The following is a 26528-nucleotide window of genomic DNA, read 5'->3' on the forward strand; positions in this document are numbered from 1 at the left end:
TGAACTCAGGTTGATGAGCATTCCTGACTCTAGATCCAGGATTCTATCCTAGTTACTCTCCAAAAACTTTACAACATTATAAAAATGTCCTGTATAAAAAAGCGAATTTGCATTTTGTTAGATAACTTTTTAGTTATCAAGAAGATAGTTATCACTTTCAAAACTTTCTAGCTTGAAATATAAACATACTCTCTATTTATTAGCCAGTCACTCAATACTTATTTACTATGTACCACATACTATGCTAATTCCCAGAAGGAAAAAAGGCAAAAATACAGTCACCAACCTCCAATGAGATTACATTCTACCGAGGTAGAGAACACATATAGACCTATAATTCTTCCTAGACCTTTTCACCCTGGAAGCTCACCCTACCTTTTATATTTTTTAAATATTGGAAAGTATCTTCAACCTCTCTCACAAACTCCATGACTTCATTCCATTCTAACTTCTCCAGTTTGCATTGGACAATCCTCCAGTGTTCCTTTTTGATATCCCACACCTCCCTTCTAGTTTCCTTTTTTTGTTATTTTACCCTCATTAGATTGTAAGCTTTTTGAGGATACCGGCTATCTTTCTGCTTATAATTATATGTCCAATGTTTAGTCCATTATTTGGTCCATCATAAGAAATTAACAAATGCTTGCTGACTTGACAGTGAAAATGGCAAAAAGGTACAGTAAGTTCCGAATGAAGTGGGAAAATTATATAGGGGAATTCTTAGAATAATAATCTTAGAAAGCTAAGGTGTCAGCTCCCCAGCTTACAACTCAAACCATGTTATTTATTTCCCTCTGAAGGTCAGCTTGTTTATGTCTGAAGTGAGAATGACCTACCTCACAGGGTTCCTGTGAGGATCAAAGACTATGATATATGTGAAAGGTCTTTGTAAACCATATGCACTGTAAAAGTATTAGCATTACTATTGTGCTTATTAATGCTATTAGTGAGTAAAGCATTCCTAAAAAAAACCCACAAAAGTTTTAGAGATTTTCCCTTATGTATATGCTCTGCCTACTGATCTAGGAAATGTTAATTAGGAATAACCTGTCAAGAGGCCCTTGTGAATAGTCCAGAACAAGGACACACATCAAATTGTTTAAAAGTATACATCAATGCAAAGGTTCTCTGATTTCTTAAGGAAGCCCCTCTATTAATGTGACTCACAATTCATTTATGACCTTAGAAGTTGCTTAAGATACCTCAAATTTAAGTAACTTGCCAGGGTTACAAAGATATTAAGTGTCAGAGTTCGGGTTTGAATTGATTTTCTGACTCCAAGCCCATTTGTCAATTGCTTCTAACTATAAATTATATTAAATGTCTTTTTTAAAATGGTGCTAGTTATGTATATTAAAAGGAGAAATGTGAAGATAGGGAATGAAAATTCTTAAATCTTTATCAAGTGGAGCATTAGAATGAAAAGAAACATGATTTCTAAACCTAATGGTATTACTGCATCTAAATTTTATGATATAGTTGCCTAGATGCCTTGTACTCATCTCTCAGTGAGGCAAGTAGGAAAATGCTTTTGTCCTCCTATTCTAATAAAATATGTCTTCTTTCCTTCTCTACCACCTTCTTTCTTTCCTTCTTTCCTACTTCCCTTTTCCTTCCATTCTTCCATCCTTCCTTTCCTACTTTCCTCTTTCTTTTCATCCTTTCTTCCATGCTCTCCTTCCTCACTTCCTTCTTTCTCTCTCTCTTTCACTTTTTCTTTCTTTTTTCTCCCTTATCTACACCTGTAATTTCATTATAGTATATAACTGTGTGTGTGGAAACTTTCTCGAGCAAGTTATCTATAACTTATTTTCTTCAAGAGTTGCCCTGGGATCCTGGGAAGTTAAGCACTTTGCCCAAGGTTACAGAGATGATATAAATCTGAATTAGAAAATGAACCCAGCAGAATTCAAAATCATCACTCTCTCCAGTCCACAAGCAATTTATTAGTACAAGTAATTTATTAATGAGATAAAGCTTTTTTACGTATTTTCTCATATATTATTGAGCTATATATGATACTTCAGAAGCTTGTGAGATAGTCAAGAGATACACGACAAAATGGGAGGAGAAAAAAAATAGCTTTTTATTCAGTAAGTACTAAATTGCTTCCATGCACCAGGCTTAACTACTTGACTTCAAACAGGAGTGACATGTGTCCCACACCTCAGTGCAATCCTAACAATTTTTTCATGCTGAATTAATAGGATAGAAATGCTTGTGATTTCAACAGCTGTTAGGAACAGTGGGATAGCTTCCACCAACATACTGACAGACTTGTGCCCCCTTATATGGATGTGTTTAGATAAAACATGCATACCAACAGTCTGTCTAGAGCAAGCTAATCTTGAACAAATAATAATTAATTCCACCAAAGGCAGATACAGAGCAACTCCTTTCTCCCCAAGAGAATGTGCATTTTTGTAATATGTGCATGGAAGGGTAATTTGTTGTGCACATAAAGTAAATTTTATGATTTGAAGCAGGTGAGTGGCTAGTGTTGTAGCTGTCTGATTAATTATCACAGCAAGACACGATTAGGATTTGCCAACACAGAGAACATTTTTACTTTGCTCAAACACATTATTACCCCCTTAAATCCCTTCACTGGCTTTCAATTGCCTTCTGCTTAAAATTTAAATGTTTGTTCTTCATCTGTCTTGGTCTTCTCTCACAAATACCGCTATGAGCTGATTCATTCCCTCCTTTTTTTTTTTTTTTCCAGGCACATGGTCTTATTTGATTCAATTTTTATTTGGTCACTCTTTCCAGTCTCTGTGTATTCTTATTTAATTTTCTTGTCTCACTTATCTGATGTTTGAATTTCCTTCTAAGTAGCATGAAATTAAAATAGAATCCCCTAGTATTCATCTAATAGTATTCATCAAGATAAAAGTAATCTCTAGCCAGGTAGAGTTATGGGAGCTCATGGACATAAGGTAGGCAAAAGGTAGGTATATATGAATAAGTTATGATTTGCAACACTGAAAGAGAATACCTGAATTGATGAGATAATGGTTTTATTGAGGTATTGAAATTTATAGATAGTTTTCAAGTAGATGGGGAGCATGTCTTTTCTTTATATAGTAACCTAGAATCCTTCCATGTGTGAAGTACCTGTTGAAGAAATACTTTTTGAAAGCCTTATCCACTTTAAGAAGGAAGGAATGGAGATTAAAATTGAGTTTGAGTTGAGTAACTTTTTAAATTTAAGATATAGGAAACAAAACTCAAAAAGTCAACATGAATTTTTTTTTTTAAAGCACAATAGAATATTGATGACCAGCACCTGGAAATACCTGAGGAATTGAAAGAAAGCAACTGAATCCCTCTCCAATACCAAAGCAAATAAACAAACAAACAAAAAATGGAAATAGTTCCATTTGTAACAAAATGATTTAGGTTAGTGTTTATGTTTTGTTCAAAGATTTAATATAATTCTGGATAGTATGCAGAATTTATGTAAAAAAAGAAAGAAGGGGCAACTAGGTGGCGCAGTAGATAGAGCACCAGCCCTGAATTCAGGAGGACCTGAGTTCAAATCTGATCTCAGACACTTAATACTTCCTAGCTGTGTGACTCTGGGCAAGTCACTTAACCCCAGCCTCAGAAAAAGAAAAAAAAAAAAAAGAACTCTGACAATATATGTACTTTTTAAAATATTTCTTTTTTTAAGTATAATTTTTGAATACAAATGTCTCATATTTGTAAGACCCTGGAAATATCTTTTATGCCTTTCTACTCATTTTTTATAAAAATAAAGAGGGGGGAGTAGAACAAAACCCTCTCTAGCTCTAATAATCCATGATCTTTCGAGCTCTAATAATTCATTAATCAAGATTATTACTATGAGGTTATGTGCCTTTTTCAGGTCAAGAATTGTATCATTCACTGAATCTAATATGGCTTCTAACATTTGTTGTTTCTAACAAACATTTTCTTTAGTTGTTGTTGTTATTATTGTTATTCTTTCCTCTTCCCCTTCTGGCCTTCTATATGTATCTTGTTTTTATATGCTATTAAGCATTTGTCAAATGGTTCTCAAAAAAAAAAAAAAAAGAAAAGAAAATATATATTATACTTTTAAGTTTTAATCTGCTTTATAAATATTTTCTCTATTCCTTTCTTAAGTCTAAACTATCAACAAAACAAGAAATCAGTCCCTGATTTGTAGCATTTGCAATTGCTCTCTCTAAAAATTTTAGCAGAGAGCATTGCTTAGAAGCAAAATAGGTACTGGCCATGAGTTTTTTTTTTTTTTTTTTTTTTCTGATTTCAATCAATGATTAGACAACTGCCACATGACTAATAATAAAGCCTTGCTGAACTAATTCTGTTTTCCTGGAAGCCATACCTGTAAGACATGAGTTCTGAAAAGTCTACCAAGGACTAGACTGTTTCAAATATTGGCTTGATAAATAGATTGTGTCTTTTGGCCAAAGAGTAACCTAAGTTAAATTCAAAAAGCTTCTTTACCAGAAAAGTTTGTCATCTTGTGACGATTAATTTTTCTGGCAAGAATAACTCTGAAAACTCATCTATCAAAAGGTGTAAGAATTATGATCTGCATTGGTTGAAAAAAGTGAGTAACTATGAAAACATATGTATGAGCATATATGTATACAACATTTATATATATTTATAGACAGGTGATTGTAGTTATATATATATATATATAGTTAATATATAATCATATGTATATGATAATATATTTATGCATCTATACATATATGCATATCAGTTTCTATGTATGCATGTATTTATTGAATCAAACTTCCCTTAAAATATAGAGGGAAATGTTCTCTTATCTGGCCATAGTAAACAATTTATCAGTGTGTTGTATATACAACTTCTTTAAAGGGAACACCCTATATACTGATCCCAGGCAATAATACTGACACTGGAGAGAACCTCTATGTCTCTCCTAAAAGCCATATGACATTGCCCTAGAGATTATGGAGGATCAGAATGACTGCACACATGCTTACGTGAACACAGAGCACCCTTCTAAAGAATTATTGCAGTGATACTTGAATGGTCTATTGGGCAGCAGAATGGGAAAAAGTTGTGAACTTCTTCCCTCTGTGATTTGTTATGGTTTGACTACTGTGCACTCATCCACTTAAAGAATAAATTTGACTTTTGACAACTGCATAAACCCAGCCAATGTACAAACATTATAGAGGTCATCTCATCAAACTTTCCCTGTAAAGTTATTCAACAGTAACAAAACAGACAGTTTGAAAAGCATCTGCTATGTACCCTGTATCCTTGTGGGTTTTGGTCTCTATAACTCTTGGCAGCTGCTTAAATCATTACTATAGGCTCGTCAATGTAATCAGTACCCTAAGGCTGCCCTACCTCTCAAATTCTCAATGCACAATGGGACATATCAGCAGTTTGAGCTTTTCTGCTTGGATGTGCATGTTCTGTACCATTGACCCCAAAATACTAAGGTCTAATGAATTGGCTTTAATGGTTTCCTTACCTACTTAAATGTTTTCGTTTTAATTGCTTATACTACCCAATGTCCTGATCTACATTGAAAAGTTCACAGCATAGATGCTAATGGTCCCTTTCTAATTACTACATAATGAACAAAGGTCTGACAGAGCAATTTTAGAGGTTAGTCACAACAATCAGTAACCAGCTTCATATATACACACATATAAAGATATATGTTTATATACATACATATATAAACTTCATAAATCTATATGCACACAGTTGGGCGTATATATCATAGACATGTGTATATGTGTATATAATAACAGAAGTTTGGAAGCCTTGCTATTAGTGGGAAATAAATCTGTATATCTTGATTTTTAGATACATACCTTAGTTAACCTATATTTGATTCATCTTAAATGCTGAAATAAGTATTTTTGCTTTGAGACTATAAACAGTACTTAAAATTAAATTCTCAATTTATCTAACAGTAGCTGCAATTTCAGCTTAATGTACTCTCCCATAAGTGGACTTAAGTCTCATGGATCATCTCTCTAGGGTTAAGTTTAAACTAAATTCTTACATTTATTCAGTATTATAATATTCTAATGCAAGGAATTAGGGTCACATCTCTCACTAACTAGATATGCTTTTTTTTTCAATGATTAATTTTCTTCAATGATTTATACAATAAAAGCTTTATGCCACTAAAGGTCTGGACTTACTTTTTTACCTTGCAAAAACTCAAGTCCAACTTCCTCACCCTGCTTTCATTATGATAAGATGGCAAATTCCGTAACTTGGAATTTATAAGAACTTAGTGGTTTATAACCCTAAAGATAAGTGACTTGCAAAACTGAATAAAACAAGATGTCTTTTTGTGAGAAAAGCAAATTTAGACTTGAGAGTAAACAAGCTTTCAGGTTTGGCATTTAAGAGAAATGATCAAAAATAATTTATGATTATTGTAAATATGTAAGACACTGAGAAGAAAAAATCCACTTTTTATTTTAATAATCTTAAATGGCTCTCACAATCCCCAAGATATTTAGAATGATTCTTCTGATAATACCAAAAAACAATACAAATTATAAAGTTCTGTCGTCTCTCAATTATAATCCTTCTCTGGGAGGAGATCTCTTTTCTGTATAATCTTCCTCTGTGTATGGGTTTCTTGGGAGGCTTCTGGAGCCTCCAGCCAGAGAGAAGGTAGAATCTCTAATCCTCTTCTTCCTGAATCCTGGCTCTGAATCTCCTCCAGCTCTTGTCCTTCCCCAATCCAGATTCCTCCTCCAGGCCGCTGTCCCAACTCTGGCCCAGACTCGACTAACTTCCTCCAGAGTGCCGTCCCAACTCTATCCCAGAGTAGACTACACAGTTTAATTAGGACCCAGACAAATGGACGGGTTACCTAGGCTAACTATATTGTTATATAGAACTATGTGACATAGATTTCCTCCTAATATGAGAGACTCTTTTTATATGGCAGTGGTACTCAAATTTATGTAACTCAAGAAGCACATCTTCAATTATTTTTAACCAAAAAAGTCATGGCTAGTGGCAATCTTATATAGCCTACATAATATATAATATTCTGCTTCAGAATTTAGAGAAAAAAAAATAGACGGAAGAATTTTTGAAAGTTTCATTTTCTAAACTAGATTAGTGTAATTTGTGAAAAACTGACAACATATCTTATATGCCTAAGATATTCAGTAAGAACTTTTAAATTTTCAGTTAAATGGTCTTAAGTCAGTGGAACCAACACCATTTTTATTCTAGATTAAATATTTTGGAGCTCTTAAAAGCATCATAACAAGGCCCTAAATTCTACATCTAACCTAGTTCAAATCATGAATTCTATCCATCTGATTTTATTAACATGCCAACATTTCCCCAAAGCCTGCCTTCTCAACCTCTTCAGGGACTCCAGCATCTGTGGCATCTATATTTCATAACAACATAGGTACATTGTGTGTTTTTGAAGTAATACAAACACACAGTGAATTCACTGAGGGGATTTTATTTCATTTTACAGACACATGAAAAAGGATAACATTGTGCCCCTGGCACACTTTTCCCATCTCCCTTTCCTGTTTGGATCTCCCAATAACTTCAAAGAGAAATTTCTACCAGGAGAGTTGGGCAAGGTTTGTAATGTGCAAATCTAAGGTCTTTAAAGTCAAGACATAAAGTAGCAGTAATTCATTGTTAAACACCCTCTCACACAATCCTTCTTCGATTTGACACCCCCTGCATCACTATTTGGGGCCAAGTTCATTGAATTGGACTTCCCCAGCCACAGGCTCATCTCTTTTGAACCAGTCTGGCAATAGGAAAGAAAGTGTCCCAACTGAGTGTACTGATGTCGTGTTTCTTAACATGCAACTCAAATATCACAAGGAAGAAATTGCTGTACATAGTAAATCTCCATTGTTCATTGTCCTTTAGTTTGTAATTTTTCCTGATGCATTTCTCTGAAAACAGAGAAGAAAGATTCTTTTTATTTCGGTCCTGACCAAAGCAAAGCCACCATGAGAAAGACTCCTACTATAGGTCATAAAAGCAAGATTTTAAAATTTTCCTATAGATTCCCTTTTCTCTTTCTCCCAAGGATCCTTAGGAATATATCCCAAATACTAAATGAGGGCTTAATTTAGGATACTACAGGCATATTTCATCTAATTTCAAAATTGAAAAACCATAATATTTATTTAATTTACCATCTCTTCTATGTAGAAGTCTTAGCTTGTGACTTGTTGCTGTTATTGCTATTTTATTGTTTGAGTTTTTCTTGTTTGTAAAAAAACAAATTTATTTTCGTTCAGTATTTTCCTAACATTATTAGAGCATCTGGGGTAAAACTTAGGACTACTCTGTGACAGCTCCTACCCACCCGGTGGCCTGAGCAGTAGGAGCAGCAGACCAGTCCTTAGTATCCAGATGAGTAATCTTCAGTAGGGAACTGCTGAATGAGCACAAATGGCACTTGTACTTCCTCAGACCAAAAAGCACAGGAAAACATTCTGGGGTGGGTGCTGAACCTCCTCCTTTGTCCCTGTCTTCTCAGCTGCAGCCTTCTGTTCCTTTTCAATCTCCTCTAGGTCCCTGGAGAATTAAAGATCAGGTATACCCTCCCACAGGTGTTCATGGGAAATAGTACCATGCATATATAGGACCTCACGGCCAGCATCCACCACATCAGAGCTACTGAGTGAGTTTCTTTTTTGTTATATGGAATGGTAACATCCACATAACAGAATGGGGAATGCATGCTGCACAATACAGTGTTTAGGGGGTTAGCATAAGATACTTTAGCCAGGGAATGGTAAGCTACCTGAGGACCAATGAGCACCAACAGGTGATGCTTCCGTACCTGGCTCTGGTTGGAGAAAGTGATCAGTGTAAAGCATCCAGCAGTAGGTGTAGTGCCAGTGGCAGCAACAAATTTCAAAACATTTTACTGGCCCATATTCCTGGATGAGATCACATGAACACCAGCTGTTTTGAATCAACAACAATGTCATGAGCTACCCGCAGAAACCCTTCCCGAGTTCTCTTCAAATTGGTGATGTAGATGCCATCACTCTTTTTTGTACATCTGCTCTTCCATTGCGAAGTCCAAATTGGTGCCATATAATAAGTCCCAAATAAGGGAGTGAAGAAGAATTGGTTCATTCCTCAATATTGCCATATTATCATATTATCACATCTTCGTGCCTCAAACCAAAAACTTCACAAATGATTTCACAAAATTTCAGTCAGAAAGGACTTCAAAAGTTATTTAGTCCAATAGCTTCAAACTCAAAAAGAAATAGGGCCAATTAAACTATATATAGAGATCCCTGCAAGCTGCATATTGACTTAGAAAAATATACATTATATTATCTATGTTCTGCTGTATTTTTTATTTGCTTTGTTAAATGTTTCCATCTTATATTTTAATATAGTTCTGCCTGCACTTACAATTATTAGTGTGTTTGACACCTACAATCTAGTCCAACGTTTACTTGAACAGAAATATACTCTCAAACATCCTAGGCAATAGCTCATCTAACCATTAAAGAGTCTCAGTACTGGAGGAAGTTACTACCTAATGAGGCAAAATATTCCACTTTGGGACTTCAGAATGGCAATGATAGCCGAAGAGAGTAGAGATATTGCCTAAATAATTGTAGTTTCAGAAGAATAAAAGTGAAAATGCAAGAAAGGAGGAAAAAAAAGTGAAAATTCACAGGGTATATCACTGGGTTCCTGATTCTTCACAATTCTTACTCTGGGTTGTTCCCTCTATATATACTCTTTTCCTTCCAGACTTCCACTTTTCATATATTACTTCAAAACACCAAAAAAGTCTTTAAGAAGAAAAAAAAATTAAATTCATAAGCTGACATTGAATGTTAATGAAAGATTTGTGGTAAAAGACATTTAACCTATCTTTTGAAGAACAAGACAAGCACTATCCCAAGCTGTAATATACTATATTGGATCCTCCATTAAAGGGCACCCAGACAATGTCACTAAAACAAAAAGAGCATGAAAGATAATTAATATAATTTTTCTGAATATAATTTTAGAAGATAATAGCTCCAGAAGGAGAAAGGAACACAGATGTCATCAATCCGTGCCCTTTCATTTTATAGATGAGGAAACTGAGACCCAAGGACATGATGCATTTTTCCCAAGATCATACTGATAGTAAACATCAATTCTTTCTTTTAATCTTGGAGATGAATTGAAAATAATTCAATTAAACATGCTTTTATCATGTGGCACTAGAAATTCCTGTGCCAGCTCAAGACTGTTATTGTCCAATTCATTCAAAGGAGATCTTTGACCTTGTCCATTTTCTTTGTAATGGCTGTAACTTGAAATATCTACTCTTAAGCTTCTAAATAGATTCCTCAAACTCAAGCATTTCAGACATATTCTTTCAAGAATAAGCAAATTACTTTTCTGTAACATCTAAATTGCACTTAGCTAAGGAATTTTGAATCCTTTAGAAATTCATAAGGGGACATAATTGCCATTACTTTCTCCCAAAGTGAGCTCCCTATTTTGAAAAATTATATAATTCTGAAATATTAAACTAAACAATAGAAACTGAGATATCCACAGCTCCTATCATTAATGGTTATGAAATCCAGATTTAAGACAGCTAACGGAATTAAACATTCTTAATCCTATCTAGAAATCAACAGAAATGTATTGATTCCTTTGTGTTAGTAAAATTTGTTAAGCAAAACTGCAGAGAAAGAACAAATATTTTTAAATCTTGTTCCAGTTTGATAGTCATATTATTAATAAATATATTCCAATCTATAATTTTACTGTAAGTAAAAAATGTATAAAGAAATTCCTTAGGTTTTGTATCATGAATATTACTCTTTCAATTAATTATACAGTTAACCAAAAAATTCTAGAAATTTTAAAATGTTCTCTACTTGAAGTCAATAATTTGAAGTATCAGACTTCCTCAATCTATATAATACATATGATTTGGTTTAAGTTACAAAGTCATCTAAAATTTTTCATTTTACACACACACACACACACACACACACACACACACACACACACACACACACAGAGAGCCATATATATAGAGAGAAAATCTATGAAACAAATTTAAAATTAAAATTTTATTGAATACTTTTTATCTCTTGAAACATGCATACTAGCTGTTTAAAATATATATTAAGTACATATTTAAATAAGACAAACATCTTTCCCCTCAACCTGCATATTTTTCTGATAAAAATTTCCATGTACAATTTGGCATATAGAAGGGTACCATAACTATTGAATGATTTAAAATCTTTAATATTTAATGATAAAATTATTTTATTAAATAATGTCTTCAGTGGTGACTATCATTTTTTTACAAGCTAAAAATATTCACTCAATTAGATATGCTTGAGTTAACTCTCATTGTTGGGAAGAACTGAGAACTTTCCATTGGAAAACAATTTTTATGAAAATATTGATAAATTGTTTTCCTAAGAAAAAGAAACCAATGATAAAATTTAAGAAAATGATCTTAAGTACACCTCATGAGGAAAAAAAAATACAAAGAAGGTTGTATTAACTAACAAAAATAATAATAAGGGCACCAACAAAAGACTATATTATAAAGTGCAAGATTTGAAGTAGGAGCAATACCCCACAGACATGCCTGTAGGCTCTAAGTTCTTGGACTGCTTTCCTACATATGTCAAGGGCCAAGTTATGCCAAGAAGCAAGAATCATAAAAAGATGATCAGAGTTTATGAGAAGGTACATTATATTAAAAAATATAAATTAAGCCAAGAATATTGTTCTCTGTATAAAGCAAGAAAAGAAAACCAAAACAGTTTTTCCATTATTAGAAATGCTTTACCTAGTTAATATAAGATTTAAACTAGGGAGCACAAGTTATTTAAGAGGGAAAATAATGATAAAAAAGGAAGTTTAACATTAAATATTAAATTTGACAAAACAGAAAATATTACTATGTAAATTTAAGACAAAACAAACCTTTTTAAAAGATGTAAAAAGATAAAAATAAGGATGAAAATGGACAATTCAGAACAAATTGAAATGAATGGAATTTTAGTTCATAAAGACATAATTTCATTTTAATAGTTTGAAATATGGAGGCACATTCAGATAGAGAAATGCATAAAGAAATGAAGACTAGAGGAGAAACTTATTTTAATCCTGAGGGAAATATAATGGTCTTTAAGGTCCACGTGATTGTCTTTTTTTGACTATGAGGAGTTTAGACAAACAATAATGAGTTTGGTCATAATCATACTGATTTCCCAGATAGGAAAACTGCTAACATTTATGCAAAGATTGGGCTCTCAGCCTGCCTTCCCTCATTGTGGTAGGTGTGTGTGTGTAAGCACAGAAGGTGCCAAATACAGATACACACACACACACACACACACACACACACATATATATATATATATATATATATATATATATATATACACATATACACATATGGGTGTATATACATATGTATATATTTGTATATATCTATATGTGTGCATATCTATATATATGTATATTTATATATCTGTATACACAAACACACACACACACATATATATATATATATACACACACACATGCATATATCTATATCTATATCTATCTATCTATATATATAGAGATATCTATCTATCTATATATATACACACATATGCATATATTTAATTTCTGGCCTTTTAGTGACTTAAGCAAATTCAGCTTACTGGAAAGATTTGGATAAAAAAATAGCAAATCATTTTAATAGTGTCTCTAGAAGAGCAGGCACAAGAAAGTTAAGGAACAAGCCAACCTTTTCTTGGGACTTCTCCCAGTCTTAATCTTCTGCTATCAATTGAACTAATGATCCTTCATGATACTTTCCCTCTCAGCCATCCCTCAGTCTGAAATTCCTCATGCTTTTATATCTCAATGTTTATATACAGAATCCTAAGGCCACAACAAAATCCCCTGGTCAACTGGAATAGAACTCTCAACTAGGATCTTCTCACTTCATCCAAGGGCTTTCAAAGACTTTTTCCACTTAGTTTTTTTTATGATTAATTAAAAGATTCAGATTTATTCCTAACCTAAGAAAAGCATAAGAGCTAAAATGGAGTGTAATGCTTTTACAACCATTCAGAAGCATCTGAGAAGGCACTTGAAGCTAGGTCTTTAATTCCAAAAAAGTACTCTTTCCATTGTCCATCTCTGATTAGCAGTGAAGAAGTAGAAAAAGCAGTACAAAAGTGATATGAAAACTTTCTGATTCCAAATGACAAAAACACTAAATAATAGATACCACAGAACCCAGCTTCTTATACTGTGGGTTGTGACCCCATAGGGGAATTTGTAAGTGAATGTGGGGAATGCAAAATTATCATTTATTATCAGTAAACATTTGGTTTGTATACTTATCATGTACCTACATACTGGGTCATATAAAAATTTCTTGGGCTAAATGGGGTCATAATTTTAAGAAGCCCTGCCATAGCAAATAAGATTAAATGCCATGATGAAATAGGAAAAAGGAATTTTGTGGAATGAAGATTATATATGGTAATGGGAAATGTTATTTGCCTTTAAGTATAAAACAAACAAACAAACAAACAAAGAAAAAAACTGGGCACTTTCTCTTCTTTGTGTGTAAATATCATAAACCAGAAATTTGACAGAAAAACAAAAAGGATACGCCATGCATTTCTAATAAAACATAAAATGCAGTTTTTCTATTTAATGGGCATATTTCATTACAGATTATATAGTTCATACTGACAGGATATGAAGAGAGAGAGACAGAGAGAGAGAGAGAGAGAGAGAGAGAGAGAGAGAGAGACAGAGACAGAGACAGAGACAGAGACAGAGACAGAGATTTAGATATTCTAGCCTTGTATGATATGGAGCTTATGAAAAATGTCTCAGTTCTAAAAATATTCTCTTTATATTTGGGATTTTTGTACTTGTTTGGAACTGCTTTTTATGATGTCTTATATTTGGAAAGATAATGAAAAGTAAACTATTTGAAACTGTTCATAATAGGTATGCTAAGCTTTAATTTTGTGTACATGTGTATGTTTGATTGTGGCAGGGACAGGGTGAGACACATAGTAGGGAAGGAGAAATGGGCTTGAAATAGATGATAGGTAGAAAGGTAAAAAGGAAGAGAGGGAAAAGAAAAGAAGGAAGGCAGAAAGAGGGAGGAAAAGAGGGAAGGAGGGAAAGAAGGAAGGCAAGGAGCTAGCTAGCTAATGAAGCTTTTGTTAAAATGAGATGCTTTTGTCATGTCAGTGAAAACACTGTTATGAGGTCCAAGTGCAACATCACTGTCAATAATATGATAGCAAGGCTCCAAAGATATTTTTAAATTATAACTATTGCATTTACATGTGCTATATTTCATACACAAAGATGACATTATTGACTAACCATCAGTATGACATGTGGCTTTGAGTTTTTTATGTCATTAGTAGGGGTGAATTCATCCTATGCATTCATGCTTTATTATAAGTTTCAAGTTCATTCATTTATGCAACAGATATTTATTGAAGAAGGCATCTGGCAAAGCGTTATATGCCCCAAGCAATGTTTTGGGTAAAAGGGGATATACAAAAGATATATAAGCTTACAGTCTAATTAGATTAGAGAGGAGGAAGGGAAAGCAAGCTGTGAAAAACACAAAAAGGAATCAAACATACTACCTTTGTTATATTAGAATTAGGTGAATACCTTGTGAGCTACTATATTTTTCATTGTTCTTTAAAGTTCTTAAAATACTTTTGTGTGAAGATCAAAGCTGCATATATTTTTATTTTTTTTTCTTCTTTTTCTTTCTTCTGATGTAGATGTGACTGCAATGGTAAAAAGAAATCTCAATGAAGGAATTCTCTTTATCAGTGTAGATCAGCCACTTGTCTGAAATTGCAAAATATTAGTTGCCTAGGGAAGTTAATTGACTTTCCTAGCATCACACAAGGAGTATGGATCTGGGGCAGGACTTGAACCCAGATATTCCTGACTCAGAGGTCAGTTATTTATCTGATTTTCCATGCTATTCCTTATTTGTTTTATTCCTTGAAAAGGGCAACAAAATACTATACCTTGTATCATTCTAAATATATGTTTCCATAGTTATTAAAATTAGGTCTATAAAGAGCATTGGTTTTTACAAGTCAATGTATAATGCAACAACATTCAATATTCGACATCATCTGAATATCTGGTTTTTAAAATGGTTAAGTATCCAGATGTGTTATGAATTCTAAAGAGGACAAAAAAACAAATATACAAACAATAAAACAGTTCTTTGGCAAGGCATAACTGAAAGAGATGAGAAAAGACAAAGATTAAAGATGAGACCCATTCCATTCCCAGAAAGGAAAAGAGGACGTGGCATATATAACTATAAAGAAGTAGTTAAAGAGATAAAGGAAGAGAGACAAAGAATAATGGACAAGGAGATAGATAATAACAGCAGAGATTAGAAGTCCTGGTACAATAGTAGTCACAAACATGTCCTCAAATAACTGTCCCTTGCAGGAAATTCCCATAAGATATTTCTTCCTTATAGAAAAGCTTTCTAAGCTTCTCGTGTCTAAGCTAAGACGTCTCATAAAAAGAGTGTAATAGTTATCTCTATGTATATATTTGATTATGTAAAATGATATGCGCACAGTAAGTAAAATAATACTGAAAATGCTACAAGCTGTAGAAGAGTTCCACTACAACATGAGTAGAAGGAAGATAAACTCCAGCATGAACTCTGAATATGTTTATATCCTGACATCATTTTACATTTCCACAGGTTTAACATTAATATCTAGCCTACTTTCATAGATTGTGTGCTATTGTATGTTCTTTTTAAATTTATGATTTTTTTTTCATTTGGTGTCTTGAGAAATGATGGCTCCATATGAGATATGGAATCATTTTGTCAGATATAAACGTAGGTACTGTCAAAGGAAAAGAAAAGAATCATGTGGCATGTGGATTAGGTTTGTAACTTATGTGTCTAGACTGTCACACATATTTTTTATTAAAAGGTTAAAAACCTGGATACCATGTTCTTTTGGCTTTTGCTGCAGTGAAATCTCTTTGATTACTGAAATATTAATCAGCCCCACAATTTGAAACTGGTACCCCTAGCCTAAGAAAGATACTCTCTATGGCATAGGGACTGTGCTAATTCCAGCTAATGAAGGGGATTGAGATGCCAAAAAATTTAATATATTTGAGTGTTACTTATAAATTGCAAAGGATTCCTAACCAAAAGGACTAAAAAAAATTGGAAAAATTTAAGATTGTAATATATAATTCTTCCCTATATTTAAGCTCAATTCTTAGGAGAATCCAAAGTTTCCTCAGCCATCAAAAAAAAAAAAAAAAAAAAAAAAAAAAAAAAAAAAAAGGTATAAAGAAACCCCTGGCTGACAGAGCAACCTTTTATTGTTTATACTTTTATCTTTAATCTAGAGGAGGTTTAACAGGCAAAATGTCACTTCAGATCAAGTATCTTCCTTCTACATCCAATTTTATCATATCCTACTATAAAAATATAAATTAACATTATTAATGGATATAATAAATTTTAATAATGACTTTGTAGTATACAAGAGATGTAGAGATGTCTCTTCCTCCTTCAGTATATATTCATACTTAATGCTTATATCAAAGGGTTTATATTTAGATCTCTCCTCAAACACAAATGCAAGGTTTGGATAAAAAAGGTAATCATAAAATATCAAGTAGCAATGGTGGGTGGAAGGGGAAAGAGAGAGAAAGAGAGAGAACATTTCAAAGTAGTATTCCCATTGTGCAAGGTTCCAGTAAAGGAAATAATAAAGTGAAATATTTAGGGAGTGGGGAAAGATTATTCTTTGAGAGAGAAAAAAAAATCTGATTAAAAGGAGGACCTAACAATTCCATAGATTAATTGGGAGCCAACTGAGATAATTGGGCCTATGGGAATAAAATTACACCCATCAAAAAATGCTTTTTTTTTTTTTTTTTTTTTTCACAAGTACAACTTAAGTGCTTGATGCTTTAATTGAGGGGTCCCATGACTAGGAAAGTGGGACTGGTCTAGAAGAATTGCTATTTGGTAAAGCAAATCCCTGAAGTACTTTGGCATCATTAAAAACTATATTTTTTTTAAGTGAACAAATTTCTAGGCTTCTTGGAGACACTTGAATAAGAATATAGTTATAATTGTACATTCCAATCAAAGCATAACTTTATGATTCTAATTTTGACCTACAAAATAACTTATAAATGCTTTATAATTCTTCTTTGAGTTATAAAGAAGTTACTCTATTCAGTGGGTACCTTTAATATAGTCATTATACTAAGTGTCCCTACTTGTACTAATAAGGGGAAAAAGGAAAGAACATAGGAAGTTAGTCCTAGAAGGCAACCATGAGATAATTTCATGAAAGGGACTGATCTTTTAAGACAAGAATTATCTTGCCCGAAGCTAAAATCTATGTCATAGGGGAGATAAGCTCTCCTCAACTTTAAGATTTTGTCACAGTCCATAGGGATACTGAATTAACTACTGTAACTTTAAAAAAAAAAAAAAAGTTCCTCTAAGTAACTGAAATTGAGAAATAAGACAAGGAATCCAACATTCTGGCATAAGGAGTTTGAAGATCATTATATCAGCATGCAAAAAAATAAGAAATCACCTAGTAAATACCATAAAATCACAATATTAGTACAAATATTTTCAGTACATAATTCCAGTCACACCTATGGTCGCAATAATAAGGACAGCAAATCATGTTTTCATATACAGTTGGAGCATTCATTACTTCAACACTTGTTTGTTAATTTTTTAATCTTGTTTATACGCTAAATCTTCAACGTGCAGATTGTTTCTCCCTCCTCCCCCATATAAATTCTTGCTTAAAAACTGAGCAGGATATTATCTTTTTTTAAAAAAAACAGAACAAAATGGTAGACTATTTTTCCAATCTGTTTTACACTTGTCTCTAAGGAAATTACTCTAATCAGACACATTGTTTGGGTTTTAATTTACCTTTAGGCTAGAAGCCATTTAATCAATGACTAGGTGTTAATCTAGGTTAATATAATGACATGCCCAGTAGTCACAAGAGAAAGTAGACATATAGTTTTTTGATTGTATACCATGATAAGGACCAAATATTTAATTTAAGATGTAAAACCTGATTCACAACTCTTATAATGTAAAGTAGACATGTCCTATTTGTATATAGATTCTTCATTCTAATATTCAAGCTATGGGATATTTTATCACTGCATTATATTAGATAACAACATAATCTGTTGATTGCAAACTGCTTCTATATGTCCTCAGAATTTAGTAGTGTGGAAAATTACAATCTTAAAAGTAGGCAATATTTATAAATTTAATGTCACCTGCTCAGGTGGGTTATTATAGGCAGGAAAGAGTCTCACAAAAATAGTTTTAGTCATTTAAATTTAGTTGATTACAAAAGGATGCTAGCAATCCTCTTAAGTTTAGCTTGATTAGGCATGGGACTGAATAAATTAAGCTTTGTATAAATTGCACTATTTATTTTTGTATAGACACTGTGACCTGAGTTCCACGTCCAGCAATGTACCTGAAACTCCAAATTCAGAAAGGATTTTTTTTTTTTAAATTTGTGATGCATTTGAGAATTCTCTACCACATCAAGTCTAAGAGAGGTGTTAGGAAAAAGGGAATGGGATGCTCATATTGTCAGGCAGCTTTCCCTTGTCACATATACCTGTACTTTCTCAAATTAACATGTGTTCCAAGGCACAATATATCCCAACACATTCAAAAACGAATCTGCTAGAAAATGCATTACCCAACACTTTCCTAACATGTTTTATTCTTATTCCACAAGGGAAAGGGTTGCTATTCTGAGAAACCAACATCTGACTCACCCAGTCATTACCTGATGGACTAGAAAGACACCTTGCAAACCTACGGTGTTTGCATTGTCCCTACATGAATCACTGTCGACTGTGACGAGGTGAAGATGGCATTCCCCAAACAGATGGCTTAACATTGTGCATAAGAAGGAGAAAAACACACACACACACACACACACACACACACACACACACACACAGAACTGATGTTGTCTATTCTTTTTCCTGCTCATCTACTAGATTTTGCCCTTGGGGAAAGTCATCAGCAAAATTTAAAATATATTTAATAAAATTTATGAAGCACATATAAATGAGCAGATTGAAGAGCTGACATGCCAGATACAATGCACAGCTTTTATATCCTTAGTTTTACTATTTTATAAAGGAAGCCAAAGTATTTATTATGTTCATCCAGGTACCAACATTTGGGCATTGTTCGACCCTAGGGTTGTAATGTGAATCCCTTGAGGCAAATCACAATACACCAAATGACGTATTGTTATTATTACAGCAAGCATTAAAGTGGACTACATTCAAGTAAAAGTAGGACTCAGTGGGCAGCAACACTATTGTGTATAATTAAAATTATTCTTCCCCTCCTGACATTCAGATGGTTTTCATAGTTACCAAAGATTAGACAGAGCTTTATTTTATTTCCTAGAGCTCTGGTGCCCTGACTCCCCAGGAAAAAGATTTTTTTTTCTATTTTGTGAACAGTGAGTTTGTTACTTTTCCTGTGCTTGTATTAATCGGGATATTATTTTCTGAGAATATGACATTGCAATCCTGTATAATTATCAGATTCTATCTGCATGATAATTAAGCTCTTATTTTTTTATGCTGATTGCTGTTAATGCCTCAACAAAAATAAGAGTCTTTTGAGGATTATATGCAACCTGAGCAGCTTTGATTTACAAATTATGAAATAAAGCATTTTTTAAGCAATAGCATCACTTATTTGTTTACTTTTAAAATGGATCCTTTATAGGATTCTGAAAATAGACGTGCAAAGGCAGGATTCCTTCAGGAGCTTCAAGAAATTTTCTGTTAACACTATTGCAGCATTTTTTTAAACTTCCTCTCTAATCATCTTTAGTAAATTCCCTGCCTCTGTATCTGTTTTTAAACTATATTTGGATATATTATGATTTTCCTTACCACATGACTACATCCCCATCCCCCAAAAAAGAACCACAATGAAACCTAATGTAGCTATCTGAACGTTCTTCCTTCTGCAGTCTTCCCACAAATATCATATTTAATTCTCATCCCAGTCCATACAACATACAGTTGCAAGAATGGGGTACAGATTTGTGAAGGGTGTTAGGGTCAGCCCTACCTATAATTTCAGAAGTGATTGTGATTCTCCAACCATTCTGGAGAGCAATCTGGAACATGGCCCAAAGGGCTATCAGCAGTGCCATTACTGGATCTGTACCCCAAGGAAATCATAAAGGAGGGAAAAGGACCCCCATGTGCAAAAATGTTTGTAGCAGCTCTTTTCATGCTGGCAAAGAAGTGAAAAATGAATGGATGCCCTTTAATTGGGGAATGACTAAACAAGTTGTGGTACGTGAAGGTAATGGAATATTATTGTTCTATTAAAAAAAATGATGAACAAGCTGATTTTAGGAAGGTCTAGAAAGATTTACATGAACTGATCCTGAGTGAAACAAGCCAAACCGGGAATACCTTGTACATAATAACAACAAGAATGTGCAATGATCAATTAAGAAAGAGTTTGTCCTTCTCAGTGGTTCAGTGATCCAAAGCAATCCCAACAGACTTTGGACGGAAAATGCCATCTGCATCCAGAAAAAGAACTAAGGAGACTGAATATAAATCAACAAATGCTATGTTCACTTCTTTTGGCTCCCAGATCAAACTACCAATTATCACTCCTTTAATATACACAAGGGCATATATAAAAATTTCTTGGGCAAAAAAAGCTCATGAGTAGGAAAAGTTTAAGAAGCCTTGATCTAGAGTAGTTGATCTCCAAAATGACAACCATCATCATGTCATATCCCCCAAAGTTTATGGGATTTTGTGACAAAAAAGGTAGTGTCAACGGCTGCCACTCCTATCGCTAATTTGCATTCTTTGTGTGCTAGCAAATATTTAACTACTAGCGCTTTAGGTAGGTTGATGATATCGAATCCCAAGCTTTTAACACTTAAGTGCATAATTTCTGATGTAACTCTTATATTATTCTGATCTAGCTTAAAGGGAAGTTCTTTTATTATTTCACTGAAGCCCATGGGAGTATTATTCATTTATGGGGGAAGGCATGGGAATTACTACTATTTAATCCCTTCCCCTTGTTATTTGCACTGCTTTTATGTCTTAACTAAATGTTTTTGCTATTGAATTAAACTATCTTTCATGTTCTAGTATTAGACTGGTAAACTGGCTAGAGACTTGAGCTATGATCTGCATAGCTAATAACTAACATTATTCACATTTAACTTAGAAAAAGTAAAGGAATTCTAAACAACAATTTTTACAGTTTATGGGACTAGGGAAAAATAAGTTGAGAAACAATAAAATTCCCCTCACTATTACTACAATTGGCTTGAGGTCGGAGTTATAATATGTATTAAGTTAATTTTCCTTGTCTCAGTACAGAATCTATGGAATACTCCTTTAAGTAACTCTGCTTTAATTTCACCAAAATATTCTCTTCCATGCTTCCCCTCTTAGATTCTATAAGAAATAATTTCTATACTAGTATGTAGTCCATACACCATCTTATACAGGATTCTAAATTACCCTCTTAAACAGCTTCACACTTGGGGGAAGGAGTGCTTTTCTGGTATGCTATAATTCATTCCATCTACTGTACTTCTGCTCTGGCGATGATGGCTCTCAGGTCAAACTATCAATTATCCCTCCTTTGCAACTACAGAATTAAATCATATACAGTAATCTGACTCATTCAGTGATGGCATATTAACAACTAATATGTGAGACTGTAACTAAATTCCTTACCTGGGACAATGGAGGATTTGAGATTGGAATAACTGCTATATAAAAAATAAAATAGGAAGTTACCCTCAATGACAAAGCAAGACTCTAAACAGAAAAGAACCAGAAAAGATGGGTTCTTCTTCTTATTATTATTCTATATTCTATCTATGATTTCATTAGTATAGATAATTCTTTCTGTCTATCTATCTATCTATCTATCTATCTATCTATCTATCTATCTATCTATATTACTAATAAAGTAACAATCTGAACAATGCAAAAGACCAATATCTCCTCTGCAATTTATAGTCTTAGAGAGTTACTTAGGGTACTGAAAGGTTAATTGACTTGCCAAAGGTTACACAGTTAGCATATGTCAGAGGTAGCACTTGACCCTAAGTCTTCCTGGTATTAAGAGCAACTCTCTATCCGCTATGATGCTTAACCCTCTTATAATCATAAATTACCTTTTATAATTTAAAATCTTAACTTTCTCTTTCAATATAAAAATATAATTTTGATTCAAATTACAATCACTACTAAACTGAAATTAAAGAAAAACCACATTTCAACCACATGATAAAGGCATTATTCAATATATCACTGAGACTTTATCCTGAAGGAATTTTTTTTTCATGAAAAGAATGAAAACAATAAAAGATTCTAGGAATTAAAAGGAACACTGAATTATAAAAATATTCTCTTGATATCCTTTCTTTCGTTAAATATAACCAGGGTAAGTCCTGGTCAAAATTTTTAAACAAAGTCTGGTTTCAGTACCTGATGCCATTTGTGTCCTTTCTTCCACTATATGGGTACTATTAGTACTCCTATTCTATCACATATGTACTGCATCAGTATTCACTAAATAAGAGGTCACTAAAGGACTTCTTAACCTAAGGTCTGTGAAGTAATTTTTAAAATATTTTTGATTACTGTATCTCATTATAATCTATCTCCTTTGTAATATTGTGTATTTTATTTTATGCATTTTAAATGATTCAGCAAAGGTCCTTAGGTTTTTTCCAGACTACCATAAGAAGTTTATGACATCCTCCCCCTGCAAAAAACCAAAAAAACACACAATTAAGAACCAACATTCTATCCAGGCAAAGTATGCCTTAAAGAAAGATACTAAAACTCATTCACAGTGAAGTATAAATGGCTGAAAACAGCTTAGTGTGACCCCTCTTTGAAGTACCAGAATTTTAACAGATGGACTAATAAATCATTAGGAATGAAACGCAGTTGCCAGTTTTGAAGGTAAGAAGCAGTGTCCCGACTAATCACAAAACGGTAGCCTGTACAGTGTCTGGAAAGTCTGATCTTAAACATGGCTCTGAAATGAGGACTTCACAGGCAAAACGAATGTGAATATAAGCATCCTGTCTTTCCAAGTGGGGCTGGTGGTCACAATTCATCCTGATTTTATTTTAAACTATTATTAAATTCAAATGAATTCACTAAAAGCTATTTTGTTCCATTAGCCTGGTGCATTCCTGTCTCTACTCAGCTCTTATATCAACAACTGGTGCAGTAATGCTGCTTCTTTCAGGGCCGAGACAAAACATGGACTACATCCAGTTTTTAATCAGCTGTACAGATGGGTTTATTTTACAAATGCACCAGGCTGCACAGATGGAGGTTCCTGAATGCCTGACAAGGTGTTAAAACTGGGCTTGAGATTACAAAGGGATAAAAAAGCAGCATAGGAAATTACAATTAGTAAGGACTTGATCTCAGAAGGGTTTATTAGTCCAGAACTTAAATTTTGTCCTTGGCATCTAAAAATTTGTTTGGAAAGGGTGGAGGCATGAGAAAAAGTAATACACATCAATTAGGCTAATGTTCTCTCATATCTGTATCAAGTTAGAACTCAGAGTATCAATTTAACTAGCAACTATTCCTTCTAAGCACCAGTAAAATTAAGCAAAAAGTCATTTTTACAGATTCTGAAAGAGCTGAATGATTGGAACAATTTAATTTGTTAAATATTAATAAACAGATTATATCAGTAATTAAATATGTAATATTAATTTTGCATTTAATATCAAATATTAAATAAATAATCAAAATGAAACTTCATATTTAAGTTTTCATTTACCTTATGTGAACATGGAGCCCCCCATTGGTTCCCAAAAATTGAGAAACAAAGAAACTCAAGGATAGAAACTCTATGGTCTATAAAGACTATTTTTTTTTTTTTTTTTTGTTAAATCAGTAGTTAGTTGGCACTCTTGCTCTCCCTTTTTTTCCTTTTGTAGAATTTTGTAGAAATTGTAAAATTTCTTTATCAACATCCCTCTACTCAATTAAAAAAGAAAAAAAAAAAAAAAAGAAAGAAAAAAACTTCCAATTCCCGATTTGGAATATTCCCTATTCATTTTGATAAAAATTAAATTATCTCCAGTCTTCTACCGCTACATCTTCCTGAACCTTGTGTGTATGTCTGTGTATATATGTGTGAGTGTGAAAGAGATACAGAGATTGACAAGTGACAGAGAGAGAGAGACGGAGAATCAGAGAGACAAAGAGACAGAGCAGAGAGGAGAATTTTAAATGTGTGATCAGAGGGAAGTGAGTTTTTATTAAAAACCAGGAGAATCTACAAAAACAATGGCCATCATTTATGCTTATATTATGTTTTCACTGAATTTTCTCTTAGTTTATATAGATATTTCAACAGAGCTAAAGATCTGTCTAGACAATTCCCCTCATTTACAGATTTACAGAGACCCAAAGGAAGTTAACTGAGTAACTTTCAGGTCATATAGCTACCAAAATCAAGACTAGTTAACAAGTATTTATTAAGCATTTGCTAACATTCCAGATAACATGCCAAGGGCTGTAAATAAAGCCAAAAATACAGTTTCTTGCCTTCAGGGGACCCTTATATTCTACTAGGAAAGATAAATAAATAGCAGTGCACATATAAGACATACACAAGAAATAGAAAGCAATCTGAAAAGGGTAGACTTTGACAGCCAGGGTAATAAAAAAAAAGCCAGAAGATGGGATTTGAGCTGAGTTTTCAAAGAAGCCCAAGAAACTAAAAAGCAGAATTAAGTAGACACAGCATTCAAGAAACAGCCCAGTGCAAAGACCCAGTTAGGAGATGGAGTATTTTGTTAAAGTAGGCCAATATAATTGAATCCAAAGACTGAGGAAAGGAAAGTGTGAGGAGCCTGGGAATGTGTTCCCTAGTATCTCACCATTTCTCATTTCCTTGTCTCTCACCATTCTTAGGCTTGTTAATACTGCCTCAAAAATTGTCTAACATATACACATAGTTCAGTAGCTATCTTGTCTATTATTCTTTATATTTCACAGAATTCTTCCTTTCCAACAACCCAGGGAGATAGTATATTATTCTCATTTTTAAAGGTGAAGGAACTGAGGCTAAGAAAAAGTGACTAGTCATGATTATATTTAGTAATAAGTGGACTTGTTTTGAATCTGGATCTTCTGTCGGCAAATTTACAATGCTTTCCACCACACTGAGCTGATATTAAACTCTTCTTTCACACAATCATTACCAAGTCAATAAAAATTTTCCCCTTTTCCTACATCCCTATGTTTATTTTATTATAGCACCAAATGATGGATAAACGTGAGTAGTTTTTCAGTTGTACCTGAAAGCCCTAAGTTTTGAAGTGAAGTAAAAAAAAAAAATCACAAAATTAGTTCCATCAACACCTAAAATCATTGAAGTGTCCAAAAATCCCCTGAAGAATTTCCACAAGTCTCTACATCCTCTATCTTTTCAAGAAACTCACATTCAAATATAAATTTAAAAAAACCTATTTCTTATGCAACTTTTTTGTTTCACTTAATTGCTGCTTTTGAAGTACTGTTATAGTATATTATTTTTTTCCACAAATATATAGTATTTCATTATTTTATATATATTAAAAATACATTCTGAATTTCACCAAATCAAAAGACAATGTATGTCTATTGGGACTTTCTATTTTGATTGTATGGGAAAACAATTTTAAATATCATGTGAAATATGATATATGTATGCACATGTAATATATGTGATTATATTATTTATCCCTAACCATTGCAGAAATAAAACATTAATTTCTGAAAAAATGCAGGCCATTGATTATCAGCATGGGAACTTCCCAAGGAATGGATATTCCTCACTCACCATAAAGCTTAACCTGTCTATGGCCTAGTAAGTAAGTTCTTGGGAGGTCCCCAACACATACAAAGAGGAATACACATCATTTAGGCTAATGCTATTTCATATCTTTAATAAGTAAAATGTCACAGTATCATTTTGGCTAACACATCCTAAGAACCAATAAAATAATAATGGCATTTAATGTTTTAAGAGATAAATATAATTGATGAGACATCAGATTTTGTTAAATATGCATCTTTGTAAATTAACAATGAATGCAGGGTACTATAATAAAGTTCTTCAGTACTTTTTTTTCATGTTCCTTACACTTATGAAAAAGAAACATTTATTTATCAGAATAATTGAAAATGTACCAAAAGGCTTTGAATTGTTTCTGGTGTATCTGTACAAAAACTCATATCCAAAACACCCTACAGTTTGCATTAAGTTTTCGTTTCCTTCTTGTATGCATCAAAGAATCATACACTGAGTTCTCCAGGTACTCACATTTCACAATATATCCTTCACTATATAGTATAAAAACATATAGTAACTACTCAAC

General features: G+C 33.1%; 1 protein-coding gene and 1 pseudogene across 7 annotated transcripts in view; both read right to left on the reverse strand.

The window, feature by feature from the left end:
- The window catches only part of PCDH9 (protocadherin 9), a 1054104-nt gene that overhangs the window by 427686 nt on the left and 599890 nt on the right, over positions 1-26528 (reverse strand). The window lies entirely within an intron of this gene.
- LOC141560665 (small ribosomal subunit protein uS2-like) lies at positions 4102-11006 on the reverse strand (annotated as a pseudogene).

This window comes from Sminthopsis crassicaudata, chromosome 3 (assembly GCF_048593235.1).
Source record: "Sminthopsis crassicaudata isolate SCR6 chromosome 3, ASM4859323v1, whole genome shotgun sequence".
NCBI classification, from domain to species: Eukaryota; Metazoa; Chordata; class Mammalia; order Dasyuromorphia; family Dasyuridae; genus Sminthopsis; species Sminthopsis crassicaudata.